We start from the raw sequence: 7,766 nt of genomic DNA, 5'->3' as shown, positions 1-7,766 counted from the left end.
AAGCACAACTGTATGAAGTAGGAGTAGTGGACTCATGCTAATCACATTTAATCTCTTATTCTAAATAACGCACATAATAGATGTGAACCGGGGGAAAAAAAAAGGGCAACCAACCAAAAACTTCCTAATAACGGGTCTTAAGCTTGGCTTCTATGTAATAACTCAGCCACCAGCAGCCCAAAGTTCATTTAAAAGGCACCAGACACGCATTAAGTGACAAAAGAGGAAAAACGCAGCAAACATTTAGTCTGGGAGATTAAGAAGGAGAAATGTCTGCGGAATGGTCTTTTCAATTGGCACCTTATGCGTTTCCACAACCCGGGACCTGCCTAAAATTAACAACAGCTTCCCTGCACCCTGCGCTGATTTACAGGAACGCATCTTGGCCGTAAGGAAGGACGGAGTGTGTAACTTCTTCCTTTTACTTCGGCACCAGCTGTAAATCTCTCAAAGCAGGAACGCACTGGAGGAAAGCATTAGGCACTGGGAACCTGTGTTCCCTCCCTGCTTGCATGGCCATGACTCTAAGTCACCGTCAATTTTCCACTGCTTCTTGCTACGGGTTTTTGTTTAGTTCTGAACAATTCTTTCTGCGAACCCGCGATCCGTGCCGCCGCAGCTGATTATTCTTTTCAGACGGTTTCCTTCACGAACATCCTGAGACTTAATTCTTGTTACAGTACTCTCCCTACCCCGAGGAGCACATTTCCTATTGACCAATACTCTGCTCAATTCTGATTATAATTGTAAAGGCACTGCGCCGAGATTAAACCTCCTACTTCCACATCTCACGCACAGCAATCTGAGAGGGTTATTAAAATAGACTCCCTTCTGATCATCTCTGTAGACATTTTAATCTCACATTCAGTGTTTTTATATCCAAACCTTGCTCCTCGCACACAGGGGGGAGGGAATTAATTGAATTGAGTGGGAGGTTGATTTGGTGGAGTCCATTGGAACTGAGCAAAAGTAGATCTCGTCTATTGAAAAGCACTTACCCTGAATTCTAACAAAATAAGCCCATTTTTAAACCGCTCACTTCAAAGGGAAGGGTGGGAATTGCTTGTGCTCTGTCTTTCCCCACTAGGGTCTCTATTATCATTTTTCTTAAAAACAAAACAGGCACCTGGGAAAGGATGATACAACTGCAATGTATGGAGTGGAGCGTGGTTTTTTGGTGGTGGGTTTGTTTTTTGGTTTTTTTCCTCCCCTGCTAATGTTATTTCTAATACAGAAACGTGAAAGGCCTTTTGGTGGAAGGAGTCACGGGATGAGGATGGACTGTGAGGGAAACAGTGGGGTAGGCAGTGAGCAGTACTTCATTTTCCCTCTCTGCCTACTGAAATCTCATGGTCTGGGTTCACTCACTGATTTTCTTACGTCCTCTCACTTATATGTAAAGGACACAAAAAGCAGCAACAGCAGGAGAAAGCATTTGCCTAAAGCCTCCGCTCAGATGTCGGTGCATGATGCAAACTGGAGCTCCCCTCCTGTTCGGGTTGGGACACTTCCATAAAGCCCAGCACCTCCCCGGGCAGAGCGTGCTTTGAAGAACAGCCTGGGGGGTTTGTCTTGGAACAGAAGAGGATGGTGGAGCAGGAGGACGTTGGGAGCATGTTGGGTGTGCTCATGGGTTGATGCTCGCGACCCGTCGGCATCTCTAGAGAGATGTGTTCATTAGGAATGACTCGGGACTTGCATGAGTCAAGGGAAGGAGAACATGTAGGTGTCCCATATCCTGCCCTTGCACTGAGGATCTTCAGCAAGAAGGCAGAATATTTGCTGGGAAGGCCAGAGAGGAGAAAGACTAACACTAAACATAGGGGTACTCATGTGTCTGGCCCCCAAATTAGCAGCCAAGGCTCAGAAACAGACCCATTAAATCCTAACCCCCTTCTACCTCTTCCAATCACCTAGCGCGTGACACAGCATTACAGTACTTCAACGTAACATGGATACGGTGAGCTCAAAATACCCTCTGCTTTCCTGGGCCATGCACTAAAACCTGTGTACTCACCTAAAACATAGGTGTAAAGTATCCTTTTGGGTTCTAGGACTAAGCAAAGTTTCAAAGAGGCCATGGCTAGAAGACAGCGTTCTCAAGAACTACTCCTGTGGAGCTGAGCCCTTGGTTTCCAGGACCCAGATGTGTCTCGGAGAAATGACAGGTAGTCCTTGATGCCAGTTACGTGTCAGCATGGTCTCTAGAGCTCCATGTTTCCAAGTTTAGTCATCCTCATTTTGCTACAATCCACCCTCTTTAGTACTTTTCTGGTAGGTTAGGGGAATCTGAAGAAAGTCCGGGAAGTGTGATACATGGCAGCCCCCCAGTTAAATACAAGCCTGTAAAGAACGTCTGGGTACCTGCGATCCAACTAGAAATCCTGGGAGTTAAGACCTTATTTTCTGCCAAGCTGCAGTGGGGAGTTCAGGGTGAGGAACATCAAATGCTGAAGCACGAGGAGCCCCTTCAGGAGGAACCGAAGTTCTCTCCAGCGAGTAACAAGGGGTCACAACTTTGTCCGTAACTTCAGGAGCATCAGCAGTTCTGTAGCACCTGGTACTGCCTTACGTTAAAGCTCCCCTTGTGTTCATTCAACAACAAACTACTGTCCTCCTCGCTATTTTTAATTAATTGCTTCTATTTACCAGATTTTTACATTTGTTAATCTGATCGATATCAAATTAACCTCGCCTTCAAGGTCGTTAGTGAACAGGCTGAAAGAAACCGCTTTCAGAAAAGCCTGGGAGCAGCACGTACCCCCTCCCTGTTTGACACTAGCAACCACCCTCTCCTGCCATTGATCCTCTCTCATTGCTAGCCCTTCCTCTAGCGTATCAGTAGGTTTCTGAGATCTAAAACCCAGAAAAAAACCAAACTAACTGGCAATTCTGCCACATCCCATTGGTACCTGGCCTGAGATACAGGCCCAGGCAGATGTGCGGGGGGTGAGAACCCCCCAAAAAACTCATTTGGCTTTGCACGTGAATGAAATGGAAAGCTTTGGAGTGTGTTTTCTGAAGCGTTGCTACCACCACTGTAACATCGCCCAGCTAAATTTAAAGTCTCTTTTCATCCTGTATATACGTCCGCATAAAGCGTAGTCCCAAACATTCCCACCCCCCTGTTTCGGCATTAAGACCATCCCCATCACCTGGACTCCTCACCGCTAAATCTTGCGCCGTTCCTCACACACGAGGGGTCTCACTCCATCCCCCATGGCACCGTTCCCCATGTACCTGCAGATAAGGTCTCCTGGGGCCAGCGTTCCACGCACGGGACGTGACGGATGAAGCCGGCTCTCTGGGTTCAGCGTTAGATCCAGCCAGCCAGCCCCCTCCCAGGTCAGCTCCGGCTGGGGAAGACACACAGTTCCCCAAGACTTGACCCAGCAGCTCCTGCAGATGGCCAGCGACAGGATTTGGAAGCCAGGGTTGCCACAGGACCACTCCACCTTCACCGACGAGCACAGGGAGCCTGCAGCAAGCGCATGGGGATCGTTGACAGGGGCGAGATGGGTCGCGGGCAGGAAAACCAGGGAACAAGGCACAGGGAAGCAGCACTGGGTGGAGAACACATCAGGAGAGCAGCTGACAGGCAAGTGATGCAGGAGAGAAAAGAAAAACGTTCATTTTAATTAAGGTTTGGTATATCTACCCTGAAACTAGATGGGAAAAGGGGAAAGGAGATGAGGGAGTAGGGGGGAAAGAGGCGCAGAATTTCAGACAAGCTGTAAACTGAGTCCAGCAGAACTTTTTCTTCCTTTTTCATTTAATGCTCAGCCCACTCCAACTCTAATGAACAGAGCTATTAATATGCTTCAGAAATTTAGTACCAGGAACCAGGCTACGGTTAATTTTGCTGCATACCTCTGCTTACCACCTGCACATCGTCATTAGCCATAAACACAAATATTTTAGTCTGTTCCTTGAGAACCGCCCTTATTGCAGCCTCTTAAAATACCAAATCAATGTGGTAGAACAGCTTTATTTTTGGCTTCCTTTCTTTGACATCCAGATCCCAGATCGGTGTTAATATACATGGCAATTATGTTCTAACTAGAAATGCCACAATATTTTACTTTATTCATTACTACATAAATATGTAGATTTATACGCATGGCTCACAAGTAGTAAATATTACCCTTGTCTGTCACCACGAAACAGTAAAAGCCTGGCTCACGAAGCGCCGCTTTCTCGCCTTTCTCCTCTTGACACCACGGCGAGGGGGGAAAAAAATCAGGAATGATTCTTTGAGAATTACTCTGGCCTTTGCCACATGACTGACACCTCAAAGGAAGAGAGCGCCTTTGCCTCAAGAAACTTAAGGTATAAATGTCAGCCCCACTCCGTTGGGTAAAAGCAAACATTCTCATCGTGATTAACAAGGAACTAACACGTCGTTTCAAGAAAGCTTTTCTGGAAACAGGAGAACAGGAAAATCCCACCGAGATGATAACCAGAAACTTGAAAAAAAGCTGCGCCTGGAGAATCCTGCCTGGACCTAGAGCAGCAATGGCAGAAACACAACAGAAGTGGCAGGATAGGCTAAAGGTAGGGGAGGAAAAAAACCTGCAAACCCCCCCAAAAAACCATGCAGAATAATCAGCATCCCAGAGACCATCATCATTAATCCATGATTACATACATTTCTTCTTGCCTCACTGAAGAAAAACCACATTAAGAATTTAAATAACTTTACTTAAGCAAAGCATTCAGCATAGCCGGTGAAGCTGGTGCGATCCACCATTTTGGCAGCATGTGGCAAACCATTTTGTAAGATGCTGTTGTGAAGTGATGTGCTTATTATGCTAATTTATGTTATATCTCTGTATAATATACAGTATTTTAGTAATTATTAGCATCTAGAAACTAAAGAGGTTCATCTGGGCACTTAGGTCAATGAACATCACAGTGTGTATTAGCTTAAGTCCTAGAGCTACTCTGTGTTTCCACCTACGTCTAAAATCCACGCCAGTTCAGCCTTTAGGGCTGGAACAATTATATCAGCATTTAAAGCTGAGATTTCATTACATTTTAGCTGGTATTTGACTTCTGTTGAAGCAAGGAGCGTTGTCTTCCCCTTCCTCCCAGGGGTATGCTCCACCTACTTCGGCTTTTCTCTACCCATTCGGTAACCAGGGTCAGTCCACGAAAGGGCAAAAACTAACACCAAAAGGGAGAGAGGCAGAAGAGAAGGGAGAAGTTTGACTTTTTGGTAGGTAGGCTGTCACTTTAGCAAGTTGAATCACCCAGTTCAAGAAAGATGAGGAACTCCTAGAGAGAGTCCAGAGGAGGGCAACAAGGATCATAAAGGGACTGGAGCATCTCCCTTAGGAGGAAAGGCTGAGGGAGCTGGGCTTGTTCAGCCTGGAGAAGAGAAGGCTGAGAGGGGACCTCATCAACACCTACAAATATCTCAAGGGTGGGGGTCACGAGGATGGAGCCAGACTCTTCTCAGTGGTCCCCAGCGCCAGGACAAGGGGCCATGGGCACAAACTGAAATATAAGAGGTTTCAGTTGAATATGAGGAAGATCTTCTTGACTTTGAGGGTGCCTGAGCCCTGGCCCAGGCTGCCCAGGGGGGCTGTGGAGTTTCCTTCTCTGGAGATATTCAAAGCCCACCCGGACACTGTCCTGTGTAACATGCTCTAGGAGAACCTGCTTGAGCAGGGGTGTTGGGCTGGGTGATCTCCCGAGGTCCCTTGAACCCTTGCCATTCTGTGATTCTGTGTGATACTCCTTGCCACGCAAGAGGAGCATTTGGAACACCTCCCTGTCCTTGAGAGCCACACTGACAAAGGGATAGGAGAGAGAAATAGGTTACGTTGTTAGTATTGATATATTTAAAGTGAAACGTCTATTATGTGAAGCTACATCTTTCATATAACGTCACATTGTGTTCAAGGAACCAGGCAGTTGTAGGTGTTAAAGGCTTTAAAAGTCCAGTGACAATTTTACAAGCATGGAGTGTATTGCTTCTGCCTTCCACCTACCAGTTCCTAAAACCCCTGCAGCTTCACTAGTACGAGATGCACCAACTGGCCATTTCTCAGCATCACTGAATCAGCATTTGTGAAAACAATGTTAGATGGTTTCAGGTGCTAAGCAGTCTGCGCCACCTTCGTGTGGGTAACTCACGGAGAAGACAAGCACTGCTTCACCAGATGAATGTCCCTAGAGATCAGGCATATCCTACTGCAGACGGGCAGGAGAAGCCACCAAGGTTTTCGTGACCAACAACCTAACACCAGCTTCTAAATACTCAGAATGTGGATGCAAAGCTGCAAGTCTTCCTCACTTACGTATTGGAATTATTAAGAATGTTACATATTTCTGGGGAGATTTTAGCAACAACCTATTTCCAGTGATACTGAAATAAGTTTGATTATTATGTGTCCAGCACAAAGAAATTAATTACAGCGGTGAGGCAATGTTAGGGATTATCTCCTAAGTGCAAGCAGCAAAAATCAAATTTGGAACAAAGCAGACATCCAAAATATTTGAATCTTGTTCCATCTTCCTTGCTGCTTGAAGTGATTGCAAAAGAAGAAGGTTAAATGTTAACAAGAGGAAGACATTTTGACACCTCTAAAAGTGCCAAATACAGGGGATGAGCAAGGAAGTCAGTAACAAGCCTGGTAACTCCTACAGATCGAGCAGCTTCAAACATCGGCTCTTTGGCAGCGGAAGGAGTCGCCAGTGGCTCCCAACAGCAGGACGGCGGCGAAGCAGCACGCTGGTGCCTGGCGGGGAGAGGCAACTCCATGTACAAGCACTCGCTCAACAGATTTACAAGAAGAGGTTGGGGTTTTGTACCATAGCTCACGGCAGCCCGAAGATCAGAGCTGTACCTGTGACAATTATTAATCCACAGAAGATTTTATTCAAACCAGACTGCCAGGTCTCAGCCGAATTCACAGTGTCTTACGTTACTTCCATTTTTAAGTGAATCACACCTGGCCTCGCACCGATACACAGCTCCTCTCCATAGGGCTGCTCGACAAATTTAAAAAAAAAAATAAGACATTGCAATTTAAAAAAATTGCAAATTCATTTTTTGAAGTTGAAAAAGCAAGAAAAAGGATTCTTATAAAAAGGGGTGCAGGGACATGGGCTGAACCCAGCTGAGAAGGCGTACGGCTCCAAGACCACTTGCCCTGCAGGTCTGTGCAGAGGAAGCCCTCAGCTACTGTCTCACGTCTGGAGAGTCAAAGTTCTTGTATAGCAATTCAATATTTACATCATTTTCTCTCAGTTTTTTTTTTTTTTTTTTTCCCCCCTTCTATAGCCAGTCACTACGACTGGATGAACTTTTTCTTCTCCCTAGAAACACGGTTTTGGCAGGGCAGAGATGTCCGCAAGAGAACGAATCTCAGCATTCAGTAGCAGTTGCCTAGATACAACCTCCGAAATGGCAGGAGTCTAGACTCATTTTTTCCAGCACAGAAAATTAATGCCTATTGTTCCAAGTTCATTGAGTTCCACATCGACTATTGCGGAGTTCTACTCACACAAACGTAAGTAACATTTACCGACCGACGTACCAGAAAAAATGACAAAGTAGGGGACTGACAAGTATAGCTAAGGATTAGGGGGGGTTATTGTAAAAGAATGATTCAGAGCATAACCAATGGTATCCTGGGGTGTATTAAGAAGAGTGTGGCCAGCAGGTCGAGGGAGGTTCTCCTCCCCCTCTACTCTGCCCTGGTGAGACCCCACCTGGAGTACTGTGTCCAGTTCTGGGCTCCCCAGTTCAAGAAAGA

Source organism: Egretta garzetta, unplaced genomic scaffold (assembly GCF_000687185.1).
Source record: "Egretta garzetta isolate BGI_Z169 unplaced genomic scaffold, ASM68718v1 scaffold149, whole genome shotgun sequence".
NCBI lineage: Eukaryota > Metazoa > Chordata > Aves > Pelecaniformes > Ardeidae > Egretta > Egretta garzetta.
The sequence above is the reverse complement of the archived record's forward strand: the minus strand, read 5'-3'. Positions refer to the sequence as shown.